A 13126-nucleotide genomic window follows, 5' to 3' on the forward strand; every position below is an offset into this window, starting at 1 on the left:
TTCACAGTAGGGTGATTTAGACTATGGCACTTCACAGTAGGGTGTTTTAGACTATAGCACTTCACAGTAGAGTGATTTAGACTATGGCACTTCACAGTAGGGTGTTTTAGACTATGGCACTTCACAGTAGGGGGATTTAGACTATGGCACTTCACAGTAGGGTGATTTAGTCTATGGCACTTCACAGTAGGGTCCTTCTTAGTATGACTTCAAAACCTTCCAAAGAATGCCTAGATGAGAAGAACCCAGACTAGATGAGAAGAACCCTGACTAGATGAGAAGAACCCTGACTAGATGAGAAGAACCCTGACTAGATGAGAAGAACCCTGACTAGATGAGAAGAACCCAGACTAGATGAGAAGAACCCAGACTAGATGAGAAGAACCCTGACTAGATGAGAAGAACCCTGACTAGATGAGAATAACCCTGACTAGATGAGAAGAACCCTGACTAGATGAGAAGAACCCAGATTAGATGAGAAGAACCCTGACTAGATGAGAAGAACCCTGACTAGATGAGAAGAACCCTGACTAGAAGAGAATAACCCTGATTAGATGAGAAAAACCCTGATTAGAAGAGAAGAACCCTGACAGGTACTGACTATGTTATGGAGCTTGAGAAACAGATTTCCTTTTTCTCCTCTCTGAAAAGTGAAATGATCCTTTTGGAGAACTTTTGGAGAACTGGTCTTTCACATCCACCGGCTGCAGACTGTAGAGCTGGAGCCTGCTAGCTGCCTGGGAACTAGGGATAAGAGTCAAGAAAATGACTCAGTAAAGGAATAACCCACTCACTGCTCCCTCAGGAATCTTGGCGTTCCGACCAAGACCGCTACAGTAAAGTAAGGGACCGGAGTGTTGGGAGTTGTTCAACTGGATCTAAATCACGTATAAAGCTTTAGCGACTATTTCCTCATTGACAACTTCTGAAATGCACTTCTCTTAATTTTCTGACTGAGTATGGCAATGGAAATTATCTGTATAAACTGTAAGAGGCCAAATCTAAGTCTCAATATCATGTAAATGCCTGACTCTAGGCCAAAGCATGTTCTCCCTGAACAACTCCTTCTATATAACTGTGTTTTAAACTAAAGCAGAGTCTCAATGACCAGATGGTAACCTCCTAGCCTTGATTTGATAGTCGGACAGACGAAATGAGAGACGGACTGGAGAAATTAGGGGCAGACTGGTGTATCGCCCCAGATCCTGACCTCATGTGCATGCCTTCTTTACACAGCTGATGTCACTGATAGTGGGAAGATTTACGTCTCATTTCTGAACATTCAAGACTGTAGGCCAGAGGATATGAGGACATGTGAGATAAGTGATGTGTAGACGCTCGTAAAGCAATGACTCGTATGTTTGCCTTTCATCCAATCATTGTGTGAATGAGAGTCATGCGCAAACCTAAGGCCATTCATTTATCAAATAGAAAAAAACGAATTGAGCACAACATACTTCTGCATGTGGTGCCATTTCATTATTGGATTTAGAATCCCTATTCACCAGGAAGTCATGTTATCGTTGTGTAATGTAAACAGAAGTGTTGTCAGAGGAGCACAGATACAGCCTGCCCTCTCTGTTTCACAATGAGGCTCTGTGTCTCTATGAGACACTGCAAAATATTTACAACTTGGGAAATCACTGTATGCAGAAAGTGTATTAGAGAGATAAGGGAGGGAGAGAGAGAGAGAGGGCAGTTGCCTTAAATAAGTTGTTCAGGGTTTTGTAACATAGTGAACGTAAATCCGGGACACTCCATTTGGTAGGATATGTTACTATGCTATGTATTCATTTGTGGATGTCCATCATCCAATTTGTATGTTATGTTCCGAAATACAATTCATAAGATATGTTACGAATTCCAATTTGTTGTAGCTAACGTTAGCTAGGTGGCTAGGTGGCTAATGCTAACGTTAGCTAGGCCATGAGTTAGGGGTTAAGGTTAGGGTTAGGGTTAGAGGAAGGTTTAGCTAACATACTAAGTAAACTCAGCAAAAAAAGAAACGTCCTCTCACTGTCAACTGCATTTATTTTCAGCAAACTTAACGTGTAAATATTTGTATTTCTAACAAGATTCAACAACTGAAACATAAAGTGAACAAGTTCCACAGATATGTGACTAACAGAAATTGAAAAATGTGTCCCTGAACAAAGGGGGGGGGGTCAAATAAATAACAGTCCGTATTCTGGTGTGGCCACCAGCTGCATTAAGTACTGCAGTGCATCTCCTCCTCATTGACTGCACCAGATTTGTCAGTTCTTGCATGGAGATGTTACCCCACTCTTCCACCAAGGCACCTGCAAGTTCCCGGACATTTCTGGGGGGAATGGCCCTAGCCCTCACCCTCCGATCAAACAGGTGCCAGATGTGCTCAATGGGATTGAGATCCGGGATCTTCGCTGGCCATGGCAGGACACTGACATTCCTGTCTTGCAGGAAATCTTGCACAGAACGAGCAGTATGGCTGGTGGCATTTTCATGCTGGAGGGTCATGAAGCAGGATGTGTACCACATGAGGGAGAAGGAGGTCTTCCCTGTAACGCACAGCGTTGAAATTGCCTGCAATGACAACAAGCTCAGTCTGATAATGCTGTGACACACCGCCCCAGACCATGACGGACCCTCTACCTCCAAATTGATCCCGCTCCAGAGTACAGACCTCGACGTAACGTTCATTCCTTCGACGATAAACGTGAATCCGACCATCACACCTGGTGAGACAAAACCATGACTCGTCAGTGATGAGCACTTTTTGCCAGTCCTGTCTGGTCCAGTGGGTTTGTACCTATAGGCAATGTTGTTGCTGGTGATGTCTGGTAAGGACCTTCCTTACAACAGGCCTACAAGCCCTGATTCCAGCCTCTCTCAGCCTACTGCAGACAGTCTGAGCACTGATGGAGGGATGATGAGTTCCTGGTGTAACTCGGGCAGTTGCTGTTGCCTTCCTGTACCTGTCCCGCAGGTGTGATGTTCAGATGTACCGATCCAGTGCAGGTGTTATTACACGTGATCTGCCACTGCGAGGTTGATCACCTGTCTGTCCTGTCTCCCTGTAGTGCTGTCTTAGGCGTCTCACAGTACGGACATTGCAGTTTATTTCCCTGGCAACCTCTGCAGTCCTCATGCCTCCTTGCAGCATGCCTAAGGCATGTTCATGCAGATGAGCAGGGACCCTGGGCATCTTTCTTTTGGTGTTTTTCAGAGTCAGTAGAAAGGCCTATTTAGTGTCCTAAGTTTTCATAACTGTGACCTTAATTGCCTACCGTCTGCAAGCTGTTAGTGTCTTAATGGCCGTTCCACAGATGCATGTTCATTAATTGTTTATGGTTCATTGAACAAGCATGGGAAACAGTGTAAACCCTTTACAATGAAGATCTGTGAAGTTATTTGGATTGATACGAACTATCTTTGAAAGACAGGGTCCTGAAAAAGGGACGTTTCTTTTTTTGCTGAGTTTAGTTGTATGGTAGCTAAAAACTATTAAATAGTTGTAAATTTCTAATTAGCAAAAAATATTTAAGTTGTCCGTGATGAGATTTGGGTTGCTAGACGTTTGCGTTATACATCGACCCCTCCACCCCAACCAATGTTGTTTGCTGTCCTCATACCAAACATCTAGTCTATGAGACAAGGCTTGATGTGATTAAACAAGAGAACCAGTTGCATGTGCGTTGGAGTTTCCTTGTTTAAAATGCCTTTGGTGCGAAGGGGTGATTCAAGGGGCAGGTTGAATGTTATGTTAGCCCAAACGTTATCAAATAGCATGATCTGTTCCGTATGGTACTATTCCTGCGGAATAACACTTTTCAAATGCTTTTCTTTGTGTACTTGGAAGTACGACTTAATGTTCGGCGAGTTAATCTCTTTCTCCATGGAACATGTCTTTATTTTAACATCATCTTTCATATACAGTAGCAACTGTATAGAGGGAGGGGAAATGTGCTGAAGATTTGGGCTTCTTGCTGTCAATTTGTAGTCTACAAATGATTTGTAATTATGTTCTGTACCCTTGACCATCTGCTCAAGAAAGAAATTGGCACACAGCTGAATCTAGTTGACATACAGTATGGATCATGTATTTAGGGTTGGGGACAGGTAAGTTAACACATGGGGCAGGTTGATCAACTTAAAAAAGGCTCTGATTTTATCAAAGATGTTGATTGATCAAACCCCCATCCAGCCCGTAGACTGCCTCAGGAGCTGCTGGCCGTATGTTTTCATTTTCTCTACAATTACATTTAAGTCATTCAACAGATGCTCTTATCCAGACCGACTTACAGTAATGAGTGCATACATTTTCATACTTTTTTCATACTGGTCCACTGTGGGAATCAAAACCAACAACCCTGGCGAAGCAAGCCAACTGAGCTACACGGGGCACAGATCTGAACACAGGAGAAAACCCCAGACACCTGCACTGAGGGCAGGCACTGGAGGGGTGAACGGACTGAACCTATGTGGTGTGCTAGCTAAGAGAATAATAGTATATTGTTGAATATCAATGAATGAATGATCCAGGCTGTGTGATGTTTGAACTGTACAGAACATGTAAAGCTGTATTGGTGACTGTAGTCTGTTTGTCATTTACAAACCCACAGTCTCTAAAAGCCAATGAATACAGAGCATTCATAATACTAAATATGTTCCCCAGGCAAAAACACATGCTTGTCTCTTACATCTACGCAGTAGATAGTGTAATGTGAGAGCTCAGGACATGTCCTGCCAAGACCTAAGGGGATGGAAAGAGCACTTTTCTCTCTGTAGCACTTGGCTGAACATCAAGTTTCTACACCTCCTCTGTGTGTGTGTGTGTGTGTGTGTGTGTGTGTACATGCCTGTGTGTGTGTGTGCCTTGGTGATGTGCGTATGTGTGTATTTTCTCCTTGTTCTCTCCCTTCATTGAGCTGGTATTAGGGCCCCATTCACCAAGCCCCAGACATTAGTCTGCTCGAGTGGAGTGGTATATTCACCATGTCCCAGTCAGAGATCAGTACTGTCTCTGTGCCTGGCGGAGGTTAGACAAAGCAGCCAGCCGGAGGGGGACTTGGCACTAGGAGACACTGGGGAGACACTGGGGAGACACTGCAAGGCTGGAGCTCTGAGCTGGCCTGTGCAAACATCCTTAATCCCCCACAAAGTCAACCTGTCATCCTCCTCAGGCACTGGCAAGGCTCTTGGAAGAGTGTGTGTGTGTGTATGTGTGTGTGCGTGTGTGTGTCTATATTTGATCCTCTTCAAAGTAAACCTGTCACTGTCCAATGTGTCCTCAGTTCACACCAGACAGGAAGAGAGGGTTTCTCACTCAACAGCCGTCCCCTTCTTCTAAAATAGTTGAAGTGGTCCTTCTCACCATCTTCTTTGGGCCTCCTGATATCATTACCCACTGGGCACAGGCAACGCAAGTTCAACGCAATTTCATTTAAAATGACGTGGAAACAACGTTGATTCAACCATTGTGTGCTCAGTGGATGGTCTATATTTCTTCTATATATTTGACATTGTTTTAGAAAGTTGTGGTCATGGTGATAAGACAACACATGAAGCTACAATGAAACATATGAGCATTTCAACACGTAGCCAACATATGTTTGTCTACAACAACTCCATTCAGAATCAACCGCAGCCTACAAGCTCGTTGTAGCCTACCCCTTCTCATTTAGCTAACTTAATTCCATAATTTTCAATTCTATTGATTAGAGATCTCCCTCTTCACGTTGCTGCACATGGAGCGTCTGACTGGTGTCAACAACAACAAGCTACATGCGTGAAACCTGTGTATTCTACCGGTATCTCTTTTTTTATGGGGTGCACGTTATAAAAAACTATGTTCAAAAGTTTGTTGTTTTATTCAATTCATGGTATACATCCTTGTGTGTAGCAATGTCACATAGATCATTTTATTTATTTGAGACAAAAACTTTCCATTGTTAAATTAGGCCTATGATTTGTTTCCTAAAAAAACAAATACTCTCGCAAGTATTTAAATAGTAACGTTCGTTTGGATATTCGAATAACCGTGCCCATCCCTATGGAACATAGACAACCTCTCACTGCAAATACGTGTGTGTGTGTGTGTGTGTGTGTGTGTGTGTGTGTGTGTGTGTGTGACAATTGGCCTGTAGGTTGTTACTGTAGGTTGGTTGGTGGACATTGGGGCCAGTGGTGTAAAGTAATTAAGTAAAAATACTTGTGTGTGTGTGTGTGTGTGTGTGACAACTGGCCTGTAGGTTGTTACTGTAGGTTGGTTGGTGGACATTGGGGCCAGTGGTGTAAAGTAATTAAGTAAAAATACTTGTGTGTGTGTGTGTGACAACTGGCCTGTAGGTTGTTACTGTAGGTTGGTTGGTGGACATTGGGGCCAGTGGTGTAAAGTAATTAAGTAAAAATACTTGAAAGTACTGCTTAAGTCATTTTCATCTGTACTTTACTATATCTTTTTTTTGACCACTTTTACTTTTACTTTACTACATTCCTGAAGAAAAGTATGTACTTTTTACTCCATACATTTTCCCTGACCCCCAAAATACTCATTACATTTTGAATGCTTAGCAGGACAGGAAAATGGTCCAATTCACGCACTTATCAAGAGAACATTTCTGGTCATCCCTACTGCCTCTGATCTGACGGACTCACTAAGCACACATGCTTCATTTGTAAATGATGTTTGAGTGTTGGAGTGTGCCCCTGGCTATCTGTAAATGATGTCTGAGTGTTGGAATGTGCCCCTGGCTATCTGTAAATTATGTCTGAGTGTTGGAATGTGCCCCTGGCTATCTGTAAATTATGTCTGAGTGTTGGAGTGTGCCCCTGGCTATCTGTAAATGATGTCTGAGTGTTGGAGTGTGTCCCTGGCTATCTGTAAATGATGTCTGAGTGTTGGAGTGTGTCCCTGGCTATCTGTAAATGATGTCTGAGTGTTGGAGTGTGTCCCTGGCTATCTGTAAATGATGTCTGAGTGTTGGAGTGTGTCCCTGGCTATCTGTAAATCATGTCTGAGTGTTGGAGTGTGCCCCTGGCTATCTGTAAATGATGTCTGAGTGCTGGAGTGTGTCCCTGGCTATCTGTAAATGATGTCTGAGTGTTGGAGTGTGTCCCTGGCTATCTGTAAATGATGTCTGAGTGTTGGAGTGTGTCCCTGGCTATCTGTAAATTATGTCTGAGTGTTGGAGTGTGTCCCTGGCTATCTGTAAAGTATGTCTGAGTGTTGGAGTGTGTCCCTGGCTATCTGTATATTATGTCTGAGTGTTGGAGTGTGCCCCTGGCTATCTGTAAATGATGTCTGAGTGTTGGAGTGTGTCCCTGGCTATCTGTAAATGATGTCTGAGTGTTGGAGTGTGTCCCTGGCTATCTGTAAATGATGTCTGAGTGTTGGAGTGTGCCCCTGGCTATCTGTAAATGATGTCTGAGTGTTGGAGTGTGCCCCTGGCTATCTGTAAATGATGTCTGAGTGTTGGAGTGTGCCCCTGGCTATCTGTAAATGATGTCTGAGTGTTGGAGTGTGCCCCTGGCTATCTGTAAATCATGTCTGAGTGTTGGAGTGTGCCCCTGGCTATCTGTAAATGATGTCTGAGTGTTGAAGTGTGTCCCTGGCTATTTGTAAATTATGTCTGAGTGTTGGAGTGTGTCCCTGGCTATCTGTAAATTATGTCTGAGTGTTGGAGTGTGTCCCTGGCTATCTGTAAATCATGTCTGAGTGTTGGAGTGTGTCCCTGGCTATCTGTAAATGATGTCTGAGTGTTGGAGTGTGTCCCTGGCTATCTGTAAATTATGTCTGAGTGTTGGAGTGTGTCCCTGGCTATTTGTAAATGATGTCTGAGTGTTGGAGTGTGTCCCTGGCTATCTGTAAAGGATGTCTGAGTGTTGGAGTGTGTCCCTGGCTATCTGTACATGATGTCTGAGTGTTGGAGTGTGTCCCTGGCTATCTGTAAATGATGTCTGAGTGTTGGAGTGTGTCCCTGGCTATCTGTAAATTATGTCTGAGTGTTGGAGTGTGCCCCTGGCTATCTGTAAATGATGTCTGAGTGTTGGAGTGTGCCCCTGGCTATCTGTAAATTATGTCTGAGTGTTGGAGTGTGGTGCCCCTGGCTATCTGTAAATTGAAAAAAAGAAACTGATGCTTAACATGAAGAATTTGAAATGATCCATACTTTACTTTTGATACTTCAGTATATTTAAAACCAAATAATAATAAATTTGTAAGGGTAATGTTAACTGTAAATTTTTGTTTATTGTCTATTTCAATTGCTTTGGCAATGTAAACATATGTTTCCCATGCAATGAGAGAGAGAGAGAGAGAGAGAGAGAGAGAGAGAGAGAGAGAGAGAGAGAGAGAGAGAGAGAGAGAGAGAGAGAGAGAGAGAGAGAGAGAGAGAGAGAGAGAGAGAGAGAGAGAGAGAGAGAGAGAGAGAGAGAGAGAGAGAGAGAGAGAGAGAGAGAGAGAGAGAGAGAGAGAGAGAGAGAGAGAGAGAGAGAGAGAGAGAGAGAGAGAGAGAGAGAGAGAGAGAGAGAGAGAGAGATTCTCTTGGATGTGAACAATACATTAGCTGCCTATGACATGAAAAAAAAGGAGGAACATGAACAGAGGGAGACAATGGGGGGGGGGGGGCGGTTTTGTTTGTTCAGGGTGTGTTCTCTGTGTTCTCTTCCTTGTTGTCTGAATGTATTTATTGTAGACTCCACCCCCTTGGCTGTTCGCCTTGGAGAAGAGAATTGGCCGAGGTCTGCCGCACTTCGGCCTCATTGACTAACGAGCAATCTGAACTTCTTAAGATGGAATTTCCATTTCACTCTGGGGTTGTCTGCTAGAGAAGGAAGACTACCGCCAAACTGATGCTGCTACAACAACAACAACCAGCCGCCGATGTCCTTGCCACCAGAGGTGGACCATACATGTGTGGTGGAATACTTCTGTTCAGAATGGCTCCTTGCTCATGTGTGTTTTCCTCTCTGTAGCATACCGGACTGGACTGACCTTGGGCTGGGTTCCACAGACGCTTGACTACAACGGTAGACGACGAGTGGCTGCCAAACAAACAATTCAACCAACAGATGAGCAACCGACTTGAACAATCCTCCAGCAGCACAGACATTATCTCCAGGACTGATGCTGAGTTCAAAACAAAGTGGGAAGGTGATATTTACCACCTACGACTGGGAAAATCCACTTCAACTGACACTATAAACGGGTGATTTTTAAACTGATCATTTGAAATAATTAAACAGGATAAATACCCATCTGTGTGTGCACGTGCTGGTAGTCCTCTCTCGCTGACCTGCCAGGGGTCAATAATGTCTACAAATGGGACATGGAGGTCATTACTTGAAAATAACTAGCTTTTTTTTGCATGCACATTGCTATTGAGGGCTTCCAGCATTTTAAAGTAGTCAACTGGGTGAGGATTCCAATGGGTTGGGAGCAATCAGCAAATCTGAGTATTGCCTTTATTGGTTTGTAAAAGGCTTTAAGATGTTACCACACAATACATTAAGCCACTGAGTTCTTCAGTAAGGCCAATGTTTGTCTATGGAGATTGCATGGCAGTGTGCTCGATTTTTATACACCTGTCAGCGACGGGTGTGACTGAAATAGCTGACTCCACTAATTTGAAGCGTTGTCCATGTTCTTTTGTATATGTAGTCTATATCAACTCCATCTACTGTCCACAATACATGAACAACAAAATATTTGGTTCGTAAGTCACCAATATTAGCTTTACACTTTTCAAACATCAAAAGAAGAAAATTGACTACTTTAAAATGGAGATACAACATTATCTCTATGGCATGGGAGAGTAGACAGGACATACTGGGTGACAAAACTTTACTGCCGTTGATGTGTTAGTGGGGCTCACTGTTGCTTGACTCAAGGTGATTGTACACTAACAGGTGCAACATGTCATTGGCTGCTTCTCTATATTGTGGATAGTAAGTCAACCATGAGACACACGCCAGAGGGCCGTCTGTTTGATACCCCCCATATTAAAGCTTTCATGTTGCTGTTGAAAAACAAAAACGTTTCCTCCCTCTTCTGTAGAATGAAACATATGAGAACTCTCCATGCCTTACTCTGTAATTACAACCAACATTCAGTGGAGAATCACTGGGTTTCAGCCCACTACAGAGACTACACACTTTGAATCAGCCTATATTAACCCCGACTGAACCATGTACTTTAATTCCCATCCGGTTTTCAATACAGATGTTACACGCCCACACACACAGTTCACTCGAGTACAGGCTTCACTGAGTAAACAACAAAGATGGAATGCAATCTAAGATGTGACGGCAAGTAGCCCTTTTTATCAAAATAATATACGTTACTTACCAAAAGAAGAAGAAGTGGCACAGCGAAGCAACAATTGGATCTAAAGTTTAAAAACAATGAATTAGATGGAAAAGAATACCACATACGCTTTAATGTGATTTGTATGATAAAAAGACATGATTGGTTGAGATAATGGAGGCAGATGAAGACAGTATTCTGGTTGGCTTCTCTCTACAATGAATCCTGTGTTAGAATCAGACTACTCTACTACTGACACATACATACAGTCATCCGGACATCTCATGTTCTACTCAACGACCTGTGTGTGTGTCACGCCCTGACAATAGAAAGCTTTTCATTCTCTATGTTGGTTATGTCGGGGTGTGACTAGGGTGGTTCATCTAGGTGATTTATATTTCTATGTTGGCCTGGTTTGGTTCCCAATCAGAGGCAGCTGTTTATTGTTGTCTCTGATTGGGGATCATATTTATGCAGCCATTTCCCCTTTGTGTTTTGTGGGATCTTGTTTTTGTGTAGCTGCCTGTGAACAGCCCAGAACGTCACGTTTCGTTTTTCTTCTGTTTTGTTTGGTGAGTTTATTAATTATTAAACATGTGGAATTCTACACAATCTGCGCCTTGGTCCAATCATTTCGACGAGCGTGACAGAAGATCCCACCAACAATGTACCAAGCAGCGTGCCCAGGAGGAAAGCCAGGAGTGGAGGACATCCTGGGCGTGGGAAGAGATTATGGCAGGAGACAGAAGCAGCGAGGAAACAACAGCGACGACGCCAGGGTTCGCGGCCACGACACAAGCCCAAAAGACAGCCCACATTTTTTGGGGGGGAGGCACACTGAGTGGTCGGCGAAGTTGAGGGGTGAGTCAGACTGTCGAGAAGTTAATGGACAAATTGGAGGAGAGTGAACAGAGGGGAGAGTTAGAGAACTTTGAGGAGTTATTGGACAAATTGGAGGAGAGTAAAGAGAGAGAGCTGTTGGTTTGGCATAGTATGCACGGCATTCGCCCTGAGGAGTGTGTTAGCTGTCCGATGCCACCTGTGCCAGTTCCTCGCACTTGTTCTGAGAAGTGTGCCATTGTGTACAATTGATGCTGGCTATACGCACCAGGTATCCAGTACGCCTTCACAGCCCAGTACGTCCTGTGTCAGCTCCTCGCACTTGTCGTGCTAAAATGGGTATCTGTCCAGGAAAGGTTGTGCTGGCTCAGCGCTCCTTGTTTCCAGTGCGCCTCCAGGGTCCAGTAGATTCTGCGCCGGTCCCCAGTGTGCCTTCACAGTCCAGTACGTCCTGTGCTAACTCCCCGCACTTGCCGTGCGAGGGTTGTCATCCTCCAATGGCGCTTCACAGTCCGGAACCTGCTGAGACGGTCCACGGTCCGGAACCTGCTGAGACGGTCCACGGTCCGGAACCTCCTGAGGCGGTCCGGAACTTCCTGAGACGGTCGGCTGTCCGGAGCCTCCTGAGGCGGTCCAGAGCCTCCAGAGACAGTCGGCGGTCCGGGGCCTCCAGGGGAGGTTCTGAGTCCACAGCCTCCTTGTAAGGGTTCCCAGTCCAGAATCCACGGCGACGAACAATGGTCCGGAGTCCCCTGAGACGGTCCACGGTCTGGAACCTCCTGAGGCGGTCGGCGGTCCAGAGCCTCCTGAGAAGGTCGGCGGTCCAGAGCCTCCTGAGAAGGTCGGCGGTCCGGAGCCTCCAGCGACGGTCTGCAGTCCGGAGCCTCCTGCAAGGGGTCCCAGTCCGGAGCCTCCGGCGACGAACCACGGTCCGGAGTTCCCGGCGACACGACGACCCACGGTCCGGTTCCTCCGGCGACAATCCACGGTCTGGAGCCTCCAGGCGACGATCCACGGTCCGGAGCATCTAGTGATGATCCCCGCACCAGAGCCTTCATTGAAGATGATGACGTATCCTCTAGCGGAGTGGGTACTTCGCCACGCACTGGAGCCGCCCCCGGCAGTATATGCCCACCCGGACCCTCCCCTATTCAGTCAGGTTTTGCAGGGGGGGGGGGGGTGTGTCACACCCTAACCATAGAAAGCTTTTCATTCTCTATGTTGGTTAGGTCGGGGTGTGACTAGGGAGAGTCATCTTGGTGATTTAGATTTCTATATTGGCCTGGTATGGTTCCCAATCAGAGGCAGCTGTTTATCGTTATATTTAGGCAGCCATTTCCCCTTTGTGTTTTGTGGGATCTTGTTTTTGTGTAGCTGCCAGTGAGCAGCCCAGAATGTCATGTTTCGTTTTTCTTGTGTTTTGTTTGGTGAGTTTATTAATTATTAAACGTGGAATTCTACACACGCTGCGCCTTGGTAAAATCATTTTGACAAGTGTGACAGTGTGTGTGTGTGTGCCTGCACTAACATCCCCAGTTCTTCCTCAGAATACTCAGAAAACTCTGAGTCAAGATACTGATAGTTTCCTTTCATATCCTCTATAAAACATTTACGCTGGCCAGCTGTGTGTGTGTGTCTATTGAAGTTCGGAGTGATCATATTGGGGTACACAGGGCTGGCCCATAGCTGGCCCTGGGAGTTTTAATTGGTTCAGCATCAGTGGAAAGAAAAAGGGAAAGGGTTGGGGGTTAACTGCCTTGCTCAAAGACACAGTAGAGGAATGTTCATCATTCCCAGCTGCTCTCCCCTTCTTCACTACAGTCAGCATCAGGGCTTTGAGATAAAGTTCTCTTACCAGGGTGAATGTTGATAGAGAATGGCTTTCTATGTCTTTGTACAGAGGTCAATGATTGTATTCTTGCATAGCTGTATTGCTCTGTGATACTGTCTAACACATATATACACACACACACACACAATGTAGCGAATATTCGGAGGAAC

This window comes from Oncorhynchus mykiss, chromosome 3, assembly GCF_057628025.1.
Source record: "Oncorhynchus mykiss isolate SJ-2025 chromosome 3, ASM5762802v1, whole genome shotgun sequence".
Classification (NCBI taxonomy): Eukaryota; Metazoa; Chordata; class Actinopteri; order Salmoniformes; family Salmonidae; genus Oncorhynchus; species Oncorhynchus mykiss.